The sequence below is a fragment of the Microcaecilia unicolor genome, chromosome 6, assembly GCF_901765095.1.
Source record: "Microcaecilia unicolor chromosome 6, aMicUni1.1, whole genome shotgun sequence".
NCBI lineage: Eukaryota > Metazoa > Chordata > Amphibia > Gymnophiona > Siphonopidae > Microcaecilia > Microcaecilia unicolor.
The window spans coordinates 325544024-325562173 of NC_044036.1; positions in this window are offsets into that span (position 1 = coordinate 325544024).

The following is an 18150-nucleotide window of genomic DNA, read 5'->3' on the forward strand; positions in this document are numbered from 1 at the left end:
CATCCTGCTAGGCCTATCCAGGTTCTGCCTCAGATGTAAGCACAGTGAATTTTGGCTTTTATTTTCCTTTTTGGTTGTTCACAAATATTCACAAAACTAGTGATTTGAGATACATTAATAGTTGCTCAGAGATAGGAGACTGAGGAGCCTTTTTACAAAGCTACAGTAAGCCTAAAGTGTACTTATCGCAGCAAAAAAATGGGATACCGTGGGGTGCGCTGAGGTGTCCTGCGGTAAGTTTACTATCGTGTGTGCGCTACCCACACACTAAAAAATATTGTTTATTTTTTTTATGCAGGGGGCGTGTCTAGAGGGTGGAGAGGGGACATAAGTACATGTGTAAGTATTGCCATACTGGAAAAGACCAAAGGTCCATCAAGCCCAGCAACCTTTTTCCAACAGTGACCAATCCAGATCACAAATACCTGGCAAGATCCCAAAAAGTACAAAACATTTTATACTGCTTATCCCAGAAATAGTGGATTTTCCCCAAGTTCATTTAATAATGGTCTATGGACTTTTCCTTTAGGAAGCCGTCCAAACCTTTTTAAAACTCCGCTAAGCTAACCGCCTTTACCACATTCTCTGGCAACGAATTCCAGAGTTTAATTACATGTTGAGGTAAGAAAGATTTTCTCTGTTTCGTTTTAAATTTACTACATTGTAGCTTCATCGCATGCCCCCTAGTCCTAGTATTTTTGGAAAGCGTGAACAGACGCTTCACATCTACCTGTTCAACTCCTCTCATTATTTTATAGACCTCTACCATATCTCCCCTCAGCCGCCTTTTCTCCAAACTGAACAGCCCTAGCCGCTTTCGCCTTTCCTCATAGGGAAGTCGTCCCACCCCCTTTATCTGCACTAATCAGCACAGGTACATTGCTACACTCGAACCGATTAATGCAGGTTTAACGCGTGAGAGTCCCTACTGCCTACAAAATAGGTGGCAATAAGGGATCAGACACTAATTGCCATGTGCTAATGTGAAATTAGCATGTGGCCATTACTGAAAAATTCAGAAAATTGGCCATTTGACCCCAGCAGTAAAAATGGCCTTAGTGGGCAGGAATGACCCACATAACGGCGTGTTAAGGCCACTTTTTACCACTAAAAGGGACCCTGGGATAAGTTTCCAAGGGGCCCTTTACTAAGCTGCGGTAAAAAGTGGCCTGCGGTACTGTGGATGTGTGAAACTGGCGCACGCTGGGCCATTTTTAACCGCGGATGAAAACAAAGGCTTTTTTTAATGGGGGAAGTAAATAGCCGTGTGCTACTTTAAATTTTAGCGCACGGCTACTTACTGCCTGAGCCCTTACCACCACCCATTGACCTAGCGGTAAGGTCTCACAAGCTACTCATGTGGTAGTCAAGCAGCACGCGTCAAGGTGGCCGCGTTGCTGATTACCGCCGGAAACGCCCCCCGCTGTAGAAAATAGAAAATTATTTTCTATTGCGAGAAGAAGCGCGCCAGCCTCAGAATTACCACTTGGCGCCTGCGCTACCCTGGCAGTAGTACCGATTCGGCGCACACTACCTGCGCGTTAGCCCTACCACTGCTTAGTAAAAGGGCCACCAAATGCGGTTTCTAGAACTTCAGCCAACGGGGGCAGAGAACATTATAGCAGCAACATCCACTTTCCACTTCCCCTTGAAAACTGGTGCAAGTTTGAAAATTGCCCTTATAAACAGTAGGCGTATGCATCAGTCATCCCACTGAGATATACATACAGCCTTCTGAAAGAAATGTCACCATTCAGCCTCTCTCCCCACTGAGCCTGGTTTCATGTTCTAATAGTTTTCACTCTAGTCTCTGGTGGATCTCTGTGAACAACTAACAATCTATTCTGTTTGCAGACTTTATGGCAAAAATAAAATCCAAAGCAATGCATTTTTGGCATATGTCCGGCCATAAAGTTGGCCGTGGCGCATGCCACTGAGTGGTAATGAACCAAGAGCGTACAGTAAGGGAGCATTCCCATTTTGAGATCTGAAAATTCTGTAACACGATCCAGTTCTGTTCAGTCAGATGCTGTTTCCAGCAGAAATTGAGCGTCGGAAAGAAAGCTGAGCGCAAATATTTTCAGATTGAACAAGAACGGGTTTAAAAGAATGCACCTTGGGGGCAGAAAAAAAATGCATCGAAATGAACAATGCTTCTTGTGCATGTGTAAACCTCTCGAGTGCATGTCCCAAGAATCATTTTGCTGTGTCATTTTTTGGGAGGTTCCTTTACCGATTGTCTTTTCTGTTCATATTTTGTGTGGGAGGAATTGCAAGGAATCAGATAACATTTCCAAGAGGCCACTGTTATCCTTTCTTTTGCTCTTTGGGAAAGTGCTCTTGGGAGTTTGATCTGGCTTTCCTGTCGTGTACTTTCAGTTGTTCTGTTTGTTTCTGCGTGAAGGACCAAGCCAGCAAGCCTGTGTGTATGGCATATTCGTGATCTGCTGTGTTCCAACCTGGGAATCTGTCTTGCTGCCTGCTTCAGATGCACTGTATTTTTTTTTTCAGATGTTATCTTTCTAGGCAAATGGTAACCTTATTTTCTAAAAACCTGTCTTTCAATAAAATGCTCTTTTTCAAATGTACTATGGATGCGCCTGCTCTTTAATACTCTGTGTTTCTGATTATAATGACTTTCACAGATAAATGTATTTGGAGCTTTTCAATTTGTGTTCAAAAAAATATGTTTAGGTACTGATTCAGTCAGTCCTTCTGGAGGTACAACAGCCACTGATGATCTGGCTGCTTATGCCAGGTTGCGACTCAAAACCTTTCTTAGGTTTTTCCTTTTCCCCATTGTGACTGGAGTGGAAGGGGAAATGTCCTGGCCTGGTACAATAACCTTGCAAAACACTGTCCTCTCATTATTTGAGTGTTTTTCACTGTTTGATCTGAGATTATGGTTGGTACAATAACCACTATAAAAATTCACCAATCATGGCCCAAACTTCAGTGGAAAAGAAAAGTGAAACTCTGGCCTGTCACCAACCTTATTGAATCCAAAAAGAGCGAGCCATTTTCAATAGAGTCAAAGTGCTAGAAAATCCATTTCCTTTCTTGTTTTTCTTCCCTTTACAGTCCCTTGTGGGTTGTGGAGGGGCATAATCGAACAGGGCGCCCAGGTTTTCCTGAGGACGTCCTCGCAGGATGTCCCCGCCAAGGGGCGGGAAAACCCGTATTATCGAAACAAGATGGGCGGCCATCTTTTGTTTTGATAATATGGTTGGGGAAGCCCAAATCTCAACATTTAGGTCAACCTTAGAGATGGTCGTCCTTAGAGATGGTCGTTCCCGATTTTTGGCGATAATGGAAACCAAGGACGCCCATCTCAGAAATGACCAAATCCAAGCCATTTGGTTGTGGGAGGAGCCAGCATTCGTAGTACACTGGTCCCCCTCACATGCCAGGACACCAACTGGGCACCCTAGGGAGCACTGCAGTGGTCTTCAGAAAAAGCTCCCAGGTGCATAGCTCCCTTACCTTGGGTACTGAGCCCCCCCCCAAAACCCACTCCCCACAACTGTACACCACTACCATAGCCCTAAGAGGTGAAGGGGGGGCACCTAGACATGGGTACAGTGGGATTGTGGTGGGCTTTGGAGGGCTCACATTTACCACCACAAGTGTAACAGGTAGGAGGGATGGGCCTGGGTCCGCCTGACTGAAGTGCACTGCAGTTCCCCCTAAAACTGCTCCTGGGACCTGCATACTGCTATCATGGAGCTGGGTATGATATTTGAGGCTGGAAAAAATATTTTAAAATTTTTTTAGGGTGAGAGGGGGCTAGTGACCACTGGGGGAGTAAGGGGAAGTCATCCTCGATTCCCTCCAGTGGTCATCTGGTTAGTTCGGGCACCTTTTTAAGGCTTGATCGTAAGAAAAAAATGCTCATCAGGGACGCCCTTCTTTTTTCCATTATTGGCCAAGGACGCTCATGTGTTAAGCACGCCCCGTCCCGCCTTTGCTATGCTTCCAACACGCTCCCTTGAACTTTGGTCATCCACGTAATGGAAAGCAGTTTGAGGACGCCCAAAATCGGCTTTCAATTATGCCGATTTGGGCGACCCTGGGAGATGGACGCCCATCTCCCGATTTGTGTTGAAAGATGGACGCCCTTCTCTTTCGAAAATAAGCCTGATAGTGTCCCATACACTTACCACAGGCAATCTTACCCAATACTGAAGCTTCTTGTTGCCATATAATATTGAGTAATAATATACCAGAGGTAGGAGCAGAGGACACTGTATAAACCAGAAGTAGGCACCAGACTGAAGAGCTACAGGCAGTTCTCTTTCTCATAGGGCAACCTATCAGCTCCATGTCAAGGAGAACAGAACAAGTCAGTCCTAGCTTAGCCCCAATGCATGCAGGGAAATGTAGTTCTGATTCCCTTAGAAAGGAAGGGCTACAGTGAGTCAAAATGTAGCCTAGCTCAACTAGCCCTTCTGACAGGAAACGATGGGGTTCATTTTCAAAACAAACAAAAAAATCCAAAAAACATCATAAGGTGGCAGAAGGACATTTTTCTCTCAAAAACATTCAAGTTGCGACTTTCGATACCCCAATTTTAGACGTTTTGCTCAACAGCTCATCTAGATTTCTAGGGGGTGTGTTGGAGGCATGTTTTGGGTGAGACATGGGTAGCACCAAAAGACAGATGTTTTTCTGCAATAATGGAACAAAATGAAAATGTCTAGGGACAAAATTAGGACTTTTCGGCTAGACGTGGTTCAATCAAGACTAAGTGACCAAAAGGCGATTACCATAGGCTGCCCTGCTGCCAGTCCCAGCCCCTTCTCTCTTCTACAGCCCGCCTCTGAGGAAACAGGAAGTTACTTCAGAGAGGCGGCCCACAGTAGAGAGAAGGGGCCAGAACCGACTGCAGGGCAGCCTATGGGAATCACTGCTGCCACTGTCGCTGTCGCCATCGCCTTTAAAAAAAAAAGTAAGTTCGAGGAAGGGGGTTGGGGAGATGTCAGATCATGGCGGGGGCAGCAGAGGAGGACCCGGGGCGACAGCTCATTCCTCGCCTCAGGTGGCATATTCGTCTTAGGCCGCCCCTGCATACAAGAACCCAGTTATTTAATATTAACTTCCAGAAACCCAATGGGTGGTATATCAAAGCTTACATAAACTGAAACTGAACTAGTGACAGCGCCATATTTGAATCAAAAGGAAAGGGGAGTGATTTTTCACGGAGCTCATGACAGTTTCAGCCGTAGCTCAAGGCGAGTTACAAAGATAAAGGAATATAGGAAAATAACCTTTTTACTGGAGTAATTCAATGGATCTCAGCCCAGTCCATGGGACACATCCAAACAGTAAGGTTTTAGGATACTCACAATGAAAGGGAAAGGGAAATGGGACTTTATATACTGCCTTTCTGAGGTTCTTATGAATCTGCAGCCCCCCATTACCTCTCTACCCTCATCTCCCCCTAAGCCCCTACCCGTAACCTCCGCTCACAGGACAAATCCCTCATCTCAGTACCCTTCTCTACCACCGCCAACTCCAGGCTCCGCCCTTTCTGCCTCGCCTCACCCTATGCTTGGAATAAACTCCCTGAGCCCATACGCCAAGCCCCCTCCCTGCCCATCTTCAAATCCTTGCTTAAAGCCCACCTCTTCAATGTCGCTTTCGGCACCTAACCATTGGACCTCTATCCAGGAAATCCAGATTGCCCCAATTTGATTGACTGCATTTTTGTCCTTTAGATTGTAAGCTCCTTTGAGCAGGGACTGTCCTTCTTTGTTAAATTGTACAGTGCTGCATAACCCTAGCAGCGCTTTAGAAATGTTAAATAGTAGTAGTAGTAGTTTTTACAACTACATTCAAAGCAGTTTACATATATTCAGGTACTTATTTTGTAGCAGGGGCAATGGAGGGTTAAGTGACTTGCCCAGAGTCACAAGGAGCTGCAGTGGGAATTGAATCCAGTTCCCCAGAATCAGAGTCTGCTGCACTAACCACTGGGCTACTCCTCCACGAGCAACATTCTAGGTAGAAGCCTGCCCTTGCAGATCAGCAATGCAGCTGCGCAGGCTTCTGTTTCTGTGAGTCTGACGTCCTGCACATACATGCAGGACATCAGACTCACAGAAACAGAAGCCTGCGCGGCTGCGTTGCTGATCTGCAAGGGCAGGCTTCTACATGGAATGTTGCTACTGGAATAGCAACATTCCATGTAGAATCTCAAATAGTAGCAACATTCCATCTAGAATCTCCAATACTAGCAACGTTCCATATAGAATCTTCAAATAGGGAAAGAGAAATGGGACTTGATATACTGCCTTTCTGAGGTTTTTGCAACTACATTCAAAGCGGTTTACATATATTCAGGTACTTATTTTGTACCAGGGGCAATGGAGGGTTAAGTGACTTGCCCAGAGTCACAAGGAGCTGCAGTGGGAATTGAACTCAGTTCCCCAGGATCAAAGTCCACTGCACTAACCACTAGGTTACTCCTCCACTCCTAAGTGAAGACATATGCATGAGGTAGATTTGCATACAATAGAGAGAGTGCATTCAAATTTCTCTCATGCATATTCATTGAAGATATCCTGAAAACCTGAGTCTTGGTTGTTAGCACCCAATTATTGATGGTTCCAAGTTAATCATCCAATTTATTTGCCTGTGCATCTCAGAAGCGCACAGACAGTTGGGCGTGCAATGCGCCGTATATAGAATTCAGAGGGAAATGCAATGTTAGTCCCATAAAAAGGCTTGTTTTCATTTACTAAACTTTCTTCATGGCAACCAAAGCAGACTATTCTGAACCTTAGAAGGTGTCAACTGAATAAATAAGTTTAAATAAACAAATCCAAATAAATAAATGTGAGCCGCTGAGCAAAAAGGTACTTAAAGTGGTGTTACAAATAGCAGCCGTAAAGGCTATAAAAGTTTGGAGGGGTAAATTTGGACAACTTTCATTATCAGTTGAATTGATTGATTACTCTTTCCAAAAATACTAGGACTAGGGGGCACACAATGAAGCTACAAAGTAGTAAATTTAAAATGAATTGGAGGAAATATTTCTTCATTCAACGTGTAATTAAACTCTGAAATTCGTTGCCAGAGAATGTAGTAAAAGCAGCTAACAGGGTTTAAAAAGGGTTTGGATGGCTTCCTAAAAGAAAAGTCCATAAGCCATTATTAAAATGGACTTGGGGAAAATCCACTGCTTATTTCTAGAATAACTGCCAAAACTCCTGGGTCAAACTCTGCTCTCTTCACAAATAGCCCAAACAGATACAAAATAGCAGAGAATATTAAACGAGTTAGCTTTATAGATTTACTACGTGAGGTAGAGTCTCATATGGTTGACACGGCTGTTTTCACTCCACGGTGAATCTTTGCTCGTGTGTACATTTCAATCATTGACTCTTCCCCCACCTACCTCTATCTTTTTCAAATTGTTCATAGACGTGTAAAATTATAACTTCATAATAACTTTCTGGTCACATAACACTTATCTGTTCATATTGGTATGCTCTGTATGTGTATCTGTTTGGACTGTTTCTAGAATAAGCAGCGTAAAATGTATTGTACTGTTTTGGGATCTTGCCAGGTACTTGTGACCTGAATTGGCCGCTGTTGGAAACAGGATGCTGGGCTTGATGGACCTTTGGTCTGTCCCAATATGGCAATACTTATGTAACCGTGCAAAATTTTATCCATAACTTCCTATGGATTACAGAGAAATAGATGTTTTAAGTTTACCATGTTTCAAGTGCATTTTTCCGAAAAATGCACTGTTTTATTGATAAATATTTCTCATTTTTTAAAGATGTAATTTGTCCATGCCTGAAGCTGAAATTTTGCAGGATTATGCAATTGATATCCCTCTATCTTCTGGTATAAATAAGTCATATATCCCACTTTTGGTGCCTTTTCGCTGAACGAGTCACAAATAAAGATAAGGCCTACATGTCAGACTTTATAGATTTGCCACTCAGGAACGCTAGAAGATCAGCACGCACATTCTTGGGACTTCACTTTCCTAGCTGTAAAGGTCTAAAATACAAACTTGTACATGGGTCTTGCTTTTCCTACATTGGCACGCAGCTGTGGAATGCATTGCCACTCGATCTGAAAAATATTCATGACCTTATCAACTTTCGGAAATCACTAAAGACTTTCCTTTTTAATAGGACTTACCACATTGATCAAAAATAGGTACTCTGACATATCTATACTTACTTGAAAATCTGTTTGTTTTCTGATTTATTGAATTGATTATATCCACTATGTTATACCTGTTCTTCTGTTACTAATTAATTACTAAGAATTAATTTTGAGAACCATTAATTACTAAGAATTAATTTTGAGAACCATTTTAAAGACAAACAGTGATCTCCTTCTTGCTTGTGACATCACAGTCCATAATTACCAGACAGGCCCCAATGCTCAAAAGTAATTGCGGATGCTAGAGGCCATTAACTCCATACTAGCGCCCGCATTTACCTGCGCAGAATGTTCAGAGGCCCGGAGCGTGGGAACAAATGAGCGCACAGACAAACAACACAAGTAGCATGATAATGTAGTCAAGTTCATGTTATTTATTTATTTATTTATTTTGATTTATTAGCTGCCTTTATAAAGATTCACTCAAGGTACAGTTTAACATAAACACAGGACACCCGCAGGAGCGGAGGACCGAATGTCACTACGTGGAGGGAAGCACCAAGCGAAAGGAGTAGTGAAGGTAGCAGGGCTCTTCCACAGAGGCCGAGGAGACAAAAGATTTAAATATCAAAGTCTTTATTCTTCAAAAACTGTTAATTCTTTTTTGGGGTTTTGAGGAATTAACAGTTTTTGAAGAATAAAGACTTTGATATTTAAATCTTTTGTCTCCTCGTCCTCTGTGGAAGAGCCCTGCTACCTTCACTACTCATTTCGTTTGGTACAGTTTAACATAAAACATACAATTTTGTTAACAGCATAACAATAGTAAAATAACCAAGAATAAACATAAATACAATAAATGAGGTAAACTTGAAAACTGTAAATTGAAACCTAATAATACAACTACCATGAAACAGTATCAAAAAATATACACATTTAACAGCACTGGAATTCAAATAGCTGTTGCCACTGCAGTAGTGAGTCCTTGCGCCTTGACAGAGTGCGGAGGATCCGCGAAGCGCCGCACTCGGTCAGGCAGCCGGACAATCCTTAGCTTCACCTGGGAATCGACCACCGCTCCCCGGGAGTTGAGCCCCCAGGTACAGGTAGCCACCAGGACTTCCGGATATGGTCGGGGTCAGACGGCCACCAGCCGTGGCAGACAGGAGTAGAACAGATCTGGAACACAGATCGGGCAGGCCGCAAGCAGAGAATGGTCAGGTTCAATCCACAGGTCAGGGCAGCAGCAAGCAGAGAATGGTCAGGTTCAATCCACAGGTCAGGGCAGGCAGCAAGCAGAGAATGGTCACGTCCAATCCACAGGTCAGGGCAGGCAGCAAGCAGAGAGTGGTCAGGTTCAATCCAAGTCAGCATCAACAGGAAAACTGGCAGAAGAACACTCAATCACCAGCACCAAACCTCTAACAAGATAGAAGCCGAAGCAAAGATGGTGTCCCAGGCCAGCTCTTAAATAGGTCTCCAATCAGAGGAACCTGGTCTCAGCTGAGAGGCCTCATAGGGCACACTCAAAAGACATTCAAGATGGCTGCCTCCTAGATGAACTACCGAAGATGGCTGCTCCTCAAACGATCCTCCCAAGATGGCTGCCCCTCAGATGCTCTATCCAAAATGGTTGCTGCTCAGATGATCCTTCCAATATGGCCGCTGCCCGAGGAACAAGGTAGGGATGCAACAATAGCAGCATAATACTAATGATCCACCTAATAAGCATCATTAGAACTTTCAACTAACATAGATATGATGCTAGAGATTTTCCACAATACGGCTTACCATATAGCTGAGGGACCAAGAGCAAATATATGATGGGAACAAGATGTGCGGTATAGAGTCGGGATAATTTGATGGACAGCTAAATTCCTCTCCAATCAATTCTCGCCCGAAACAAAAATGCCTTACCGCTGCAAAAAATAATGCCATGTCAGAGCAAGCGTTAGGGTGTCGGAAGAGGGGATTTGTCATGATTCTCATGCTTCTCTCATCATGATTCTTTCTGCAAAATCTGCTGATTTTGTTTGCTCTGGGAGGCAGAAAGAAGTCCGTGCAAGCCCTTAAGCGCTGGTCGTGAGAAACAGCAAACCCAAGCAAAAGCACACATTGGCGTCCGTTCCCTGCATCTAAATATAAGCGTCTAAGCTTTAAAAAATGAAAAATGCTTGCACTGAAGCCGCAAAAAAACAGATGCCAATGCGTGTTTCACGTTTGAGTTTTACCAGACACGTGCGCACAGGAGCCAAGCTTGCCACGGAACTCTTCTGCGCATGCACCAGTGCAGTCCTCTCGCCGAACTCCCTAATGCTCAATGCTCTGAGCACGCCTATATTTGCACCTCATCAGCACTGAGCATCGGACACCATTTTTCTTCGCTGTTCCCGTTGTTTATTTTTATGGCACTATTCGGAACAGTGCCAAAGTTTTGAACATCGGGGGGGGGGGGGGGGTCTCTGCTTAATTGAGCTGTTTTCATTTGCAGAGAAAGTACTAGAAACAATGCACTTTTCAAAATCTGTTTTGTTGAGGTAGATAAGGCTGAAACTAACCTGGTTTTAATTGCATTTATTTGGTTTAAAAGCTTACTTGGGCATGATCTTCTTTGAGGAAACGTTAAATATGATAGAATGATTGTGTAATTGGCAGCTCTAATTGTCAAGAGTCCTTTTGATCAGTTTCTCTCCAAAAGGATGAGTCAGTTAACAACAAAGACTTGTCCTGTCAAATTTCCTCTCAATGCCATCACTCAATTAACCTGCCATTGCTGCGGTGTTATCTCACCATCTCTCAAACTGTGATATGCTAGTGATAAACTCTTTGCTCTTAAGAACAGCTTTGCAATCCACACGCTTATCAAAGGATTTGTTAAGGCAGTGGCCATTTCCTGTGATGCCCAGCTTAAGAAAAGTGTTAGTAAATAACAGCCTTCAAGATACAGGCATGTTTCCAGGTAAAATGGAAGAGTTGGAACTGAATTCAAATTTGATTCCAAGAAATTAAAAAACATTAAAGAAATGAGATCAATATTTTCTCACAAATTCTCCTCGTGTATTTATTAAGGAGCCCCCTATTACCACACTAACACTTGCTTACCGCAACTTAGTGGCTTACCGTGGGACGCGCCTGAGGCATCCTGCGGTAAGTTGCAAATGTGAGTGTGCTACCTATGCACTAAGAAATATGTTTTCATTTTTTAGCCAAGGGGATGTGTCTGGGGGAGGAGAGTGGGCATTTCTGCGCTAATCAGTTAGCACGTTGCAATGTCAATGTGCTGATTAGTGTAGAATTAGCTCGTGAGCGCTTGGGGGTCCTTTTTACCAAGCTGCAGGAAAAGGGGCCCTGCGCTAGCGGTGGGGGTCATTTTTCCTGCATGCCAGGGCCCTTTTTACCACAGCGAGTAAAAAGAACCCAGGCACACATGGCCATACAGTAAGAGCAGTGGCGTAGCCAAGGGTGGGTCCGGGTGGGCCCAGGCCCACCCACTTTGAGCTCAGGCCCACCCAGTAGCAGCACACCTATGATGTGGCTGGCAGGGGTCCCCAAGCCCCACCAGCTGAAAACTCCCAACAACTGTCCCTCCTGCATACCTTGTAAATAGCAGATCTTCACCTGCAGCGAGCAGCGACTGATACATACTTCTTGCACCGACCCCACAGCCTTCCCTATGATGGATTCCCGCCTATACGGAGATAGGAAGTTGCATAAGAGGGAAGGCTATGGGGCCAATATGAGCAGTGTGTATTAGTTGCTGCTCGCTGCCGGTGAAAATCTGCTACTTAAAAGATATGCGGCGGAGGAGGGGGGGATGTTTGAGAGACCATATGGCATGCAGGCAAGAGAGGGAGAGACCAAATCACTTGTGGGACAAGGCAGAGTTATTCTGCCCTTCCATCTTGGGCCTGGGCCCACCCCATCAGGGGCCTAAGACAATCTGCCACCTGAGGCGAGGAATGAGCCACTACCGCCACCCCACTACCAACATCACCCCCCTCCCCCGAGGTGAAGAATGAGCTGAGCTGCCCCTGCCACCCCACCCCCCTGCTTCTATGGTCTACCATTTCCTCTCTTCCTTCCTCAGCCTCCTTCCACCAATTTACCTTTTCTTTCTTGTTTTTCCAAAGGCAGCAGCAGTGATTCCTGGAGGTTGTCCTGCCGCCCCTTCTCTCCATTTATTTATTTAGATTTTGGCTCACACCTTTTTCAGTAGTAGCTCAAGGTGAGTTACATTCAGGTACTCTGGATATTTCTCTGTCCCAGGAGGGCTCACAATCTAAGTTTGTACCTGAGGCAATGGAGGGTTAAGTGACTTGCCCAAGATCACAAGGAGCAGCAGTGGGATTTGAACCAGCCACCTCTGGATTACAAGATGTTCTAACCACTAAGCCACTCCTCCACTATAGCAACATTCCATGTAGAATCTCAAATAGTAGCAACATTCCAGAATCTCAAAAAGTGGCAACATTCCATGTAGACTCTTCAATAGTAGCAACATTCCATATATTTATTTAGATTTTGCTCACACCTTTTTCAATAGTAGCTCAAGGTGAGTTAAATTCAGGTACACTAGATATTTCTCTGTCCCAGGAGGGCTCACAATCTAAGTTTGTACCTGAGGCAATGGAGGGTTAAGTGACTTGCCCAAGATCACAAGGAGCAGCAGTGGGATTTGAACCAGCCACCTCTGGATTACAAGATGTTCTAACCACTAAGCTACTCCTCCACTATAGCAACATTCCATGTAGAATCTCAAATAGTAGCAACATTCCAGAATCTCAAAAAGTGGCAACATTCCATGTAGACTCTTCAATAGTAGCAACATTCCATATATTTATTTAGATTTTGCTCACACCTTTTTCAGTAGTAGCTCAAGGTGAGTTACTTTCAGGTACTCTGGATATTTCTCTGTCCCAGGAGGGCTCACAATCTAAGTTTGTACCTGAGGCAATGGAGGGTTAAGTGACTTGCCCAAGATCACAAGGAGCAGCAGCGGGATTTGAACCAGCCACCTCTGGATTGCAAGACCGGTGCTCTAACCACTAGGCCACTCCTCCTATAGCCTGCCTCTCTGATGAGCTTCCTGTTTCCTCAGAGGTGGGTCACAGAAGACAGAAGGGGTCCAGACCGGAGACAGGACAACCTCCAGGAATCGCTGCTGCCGCCTTTGGAAAAACAAGAAAAGGTAAATTGGTGGAAAGGGGTTGGGGAAGTAAGGGCAGAAGGCGATGCCGCCTGAGACCCCCGCGTCACGTGGCCTAATGGTAGGGCTGCCCCTGACTCCCATGCTCCACCCCCACGCACACACCCCTTGTAGTTAGGCTTTATGGCACCTAGGCACTACCTTATAGAATAAAGCCTAGTGACAAAATCTCAGGCAGTAAAAAATCTGGGTAAACTGGGCCAAAACAGTCCTTTTCTGCAGACTTTTTCTATGTTGCTGTGTTTCCATTTGTTTTCAATCACATTGCAGACACTGAAACCCATTTAAAATACTTTTCAATACTGTGACATATTGTTACAACGGCCTCTTTCATGTGAAATTTGGATCTGCACAAAAAATATAAATATCTGTGTGGCATAGAACTGAATACACCAAGCCAGTTCTTCAGGAAAGAGTTTACTGACCAAAAATGTTCAGCTACTTGACCACTGATGTAGCTCAGAATCTTGAAGACAAGAGGTTATAAGGTTGCCAAGTTGCTTGGATTAAAAGAAGAAATGTGACGGACCAAGTCAAACCCTCTTTTGATGAATGTAGTGCTATCTCAACGGAGTAACCTAGAAAAAGGCGATTTGTACACGTCAGCTACACAGTAAAAAGAAAAACCTTTCCCAACCTCAAATAAGGCGACTAATCTCTACATATCTACGGCGCAACAGGTTTTCCTGGAGTCAGTCAATTTTTCCTCAGACGTTTGTTGATTTGCTGCCGGATCAAAATGTCTGCTACTCCTTCCTCTTTGCATTGTTATATGATACAAATATTTGATGGATGATTGCTAAATAACTTATGTTATATCAATAGTCCAGCAATCTACTCTCTCAATCAAGATTGTATTGGTTTTAAAGGAGGACAAGACTTCAGAAGCTCAACCAGCTAGCTTCGCCTGGTTGATACCAAATTAACCTATGTTCAAGGAACCTCCTTGTATTTAAAGGATATATGGATTAGCTCTTCATTAGTCTCAAAATCCTCCCATACAGACTTTACTGTTATATCAATATATCTTAGTTGCACTTATCTAAGGATTAATCAGGTCGGGGACGCTCTACAGTTAGCTTCTGTTTCGCTTGGTGCTTCTTTAGTATGGAAGGTTTTTGAGGCTAATGAAGAGCTAATCCATATATCCTTTAAATACAAGGAGGTTCCTTGAACATAGGTTAATTTGGTATCAACCAGGCGAAGCTAGCTGGTTGAGCTTCTGAAGTCTTGTCCTCCTTTAAAACCAATACAATCTTGATTGAGAGAGTAGATTGCTGGACTATTGATATAACAATTGTTATATGATAGCACAATGTTGAGAAAGAAGAATTTTATGACATCACAATCAGTCTCATAATAGTCATTCAGGGAATTCTATAGAAAGAACTTCATATTTGCGTGAGGTGAACTCATGATATCATAATACAGAACCAATTAGGAGAAGCTACTATAGCAGCAGCTGCACGTAAGGAGCACCTGCTCTTCAAATCCTCCTGCTGGCGGGGTTCACCATGGGCTGCGAGAGAGGTGATGGTTGTATCACGGGATGCAGATGGAAGACAGATAATGACTGTGGTAAAGAAAAGTGGTGTGAGAGAGATCATGCTTGCGCTGAGAGGGGTGATGGGAGAAAATTGATTCTTTTGCTAGCAAGGGAGAAGGGGAGTGATGATTGCTTCAGGTGGGGAAGGGAAGGGAAAGGGAAATGGTAACTGCACAGGGATGAAGGGACAGAGGAAGATGATGATTGCATCAGAAAACATTGAGAGAAATGATAATTATATTGAGGTAGGGAGGGGGTGGGAGCTTCACATTTGACGATTTGTTTCCTAGGCGAGCAACCCTGGACCACACCCCTAAGGATCTGGAGCCTGTGATTAATCTACCAGAGTGATTTTGTCACCACCATGGGGAAGAGACAATTGCAGGGAAGGGGTGGAGATGAAAACGGTAACAGAGTTCAAACATGCGTGGGATATGCATAGAGGAATCCTGTGCAGAAGGAATGGATCCTCAGAAGCTTAGCTGAAATTGGGTGGCGGAGCAGGTGGGGGGAAGAGGGGGTGGTGGTTGGGAGGCGAGGATAGGGGAGGGCAGACTTATACGGTCTGTACCAGAGCCGGTGATGGGAGGCGGGACTGGTGGTTGGGAGGCGGGAAATACTGCTGGGCAGACTTCTATGGTCTGTGCCCTGAAAAGGACAGGTACAAATTCAAGGTAAGGTATACACATATGAGTTTGTCTTGGGCAGACTGGATGGACCATGCAGGTCTTTTTCTGCCGTCATCTACTATGTTACTATATGTTATGTTACACTTGGAGGTTGACGAGCAGTTTCTGCCACTGATGCTTCTTGAACAGGAAGGGATGGCTGGAGGAGGTCCACCTAACCAAGTGGGGCCTGGAACAGTCCCCCAATTTCACCCTCCCTGTAAAGATAGCCCTTGTAGACAGGAATAACAGGAGAGACAGGGTGGTCTTTTTCAACCATCATCTACTGGGTTACCATGTTATTATTATGTTAATGCATCAACCTTCAGAAACCTGTCATCTGATTTGTACCAATGAAAAAAACATTTGCACCTTATCAGGGAAATCCTTGGCTTCAAACATCACCCTGTCCCACTGATTACATCACCACAGGATTCTCATTTACTCTGAGCTCCAAGGTGCATTTTTCAAATATCCCCTGTTGTGGCTGATAATGCCTCCTGTGTTTACAATATTACTTAACATTTGCAAATGGAGGGCTAGAGAGCTGAAATGTTGATTGAGCTAACTGGCTGCAATTCTTTATCCCCTCTCCCCCACCTCTGGATTAGTTTTACACATCAAAGCCCTTCAAGAGAAAGAAAGAAAGACATTTGCCATCACAGCTCCTTTTGCCCACTTCTTTCCCTCCAGTAGGATACTGGGACAGAGCAAAGGTCCATCAAGCCCAGTATCCTGTTTCCAAAGGCCCCAGCATTGAATTTCTGGGTTCACCGTTGACCGCAGGAGGTAGCCAGGCTCCCTCCCATGGTCTCAATATCAGCCCCTATCTATTTTTTTTCACATTTGTACCCCGCACTTTCCCACTCATGGCAGGCTCAATGCGGCTTACATGGGGCAATGGAGGGTTAAGTGACTTGCCCAGAGTCACAAGGAGCTGCCTGTGCCTGAAGTGGGAATCCAACTCAGTTCCTCAAGGACCAAAGTCCACCACCCCAACCCTAATGTTGCTTGTGGAATAGCAACATTCCATGTAGAATCTCCAATAGTAGCAACATTCCATGTAGAATCTCCAATAGTATCTATTTTATTTTTGTTACATTTGTACCCCGCGCTTTCCCACTCATGGCAGGCTCAATGCGGCTTACATGGGGTAATGGAGGGTTAAGTGACTTGCCCAGAGTCACAAGGAGCTGCCTGTGCCTGAAGTGGGAATCCAACTCAGTTCCTCAGTTCTACAGGACCAAAGTCCACCACCCTAACCACTAGGCCACTCCTCCACTGTTGATACTATTTGAGATTCTACATAGAATGTTGCTATTCTACTAGCAACATTCCATGTAGAAGTCGGCCCTTGCAGATCACCAATGTGGCCGCGCAGGCTTCTGCTTCTGTGAGTCTGACGTCCTGCACGTACGTGCAGGACGTCAGACTCACAGAAACAGAAGCCTGCGCAGCCTTCTACATGGAATGTTGCTAGTGGAATAGCAACATTCCATGTAGAATCTCCAATAGTAGCAACATTCCATGTAGAATCTCCAATAGTATCTATTTTATTTTTGTTACATTTGTACCCCGCGCTTTCCCACTCATGGCAGGCTCAATGCGGCTTACATGGGGTAATGGAGGGTTAAGTGACTTGCCCAGAGTCACAAGGAGCTGCCTGTGCCTGAAGTGGGAATCCAACTCAGTTCCTCAGTTCTACAGGACCAAAGTCCACCACCCTAACCACTAGGCCACTCCTCCACTGTTGATACTATTTGAGATTCTACATAGAATGTTGCTATTCTACTAGCAACATTCCATGTAGAAGTCGGCCCTTGCAGATCACCAATGTGGCCGCGCAGGCTTCTGCTTCTGTGAGTCTGACGTCCTGCACGTACGTGCAGGACGTCAGACTCACAGAAACAGAAGCCTGCGCAGCCTTCTACATGGAATGTTGCTAGTGGAATAGCAACATTCCATGTAGAATCTCCAATAGTAGCAACATTCCATGTAGAATCTCCAATAGTATCTATTTTATTTTTGTTACATTTGTACCCCGCGCTTTCCCACTCATGGCAGGCTCAATGCGGCTTACATGGGGCAATGGAGGGTTAAGTGACTTGCCCAGAGTCACAAGGAGCTGCCTGTGCCTGAAGTGGGAATCCAACTCAGTTCCTCAGTTCTACAGGACCAAAGTCCACCACCCTAACCACTAGGCCACTCCTCCACTCACCAGTCTGGCCCTTTTGCATTGATGTGGCTGGGAACAGGCTGCAACAATGCAAAAATAGAATAAAACATTTACTGTGATATTTGCCACCCACATAAACACAGAGTAATACCATGGGTAAATTTTCATACCAAAAAAAGAGCAGAGGGGCTAAATGCAGACAGAACGCGCATATGGGAGTCTTTTACTAAAGCGCATTACATTTTGCAGTTTCTACGGCCTAATGCAGGAAATAACCGTGCGGCAGCTGCAAATTTTACACAGCAACTATTGGAGGAATCCCAGGGCATTCTTCTCATCATGCTTTGGATTAGCTGGGTCACCGCATCCATTAGCTAAGTAAGTTTTTTATGAAACCTTTCAGAGAATATTACCCAGTCAAAATATG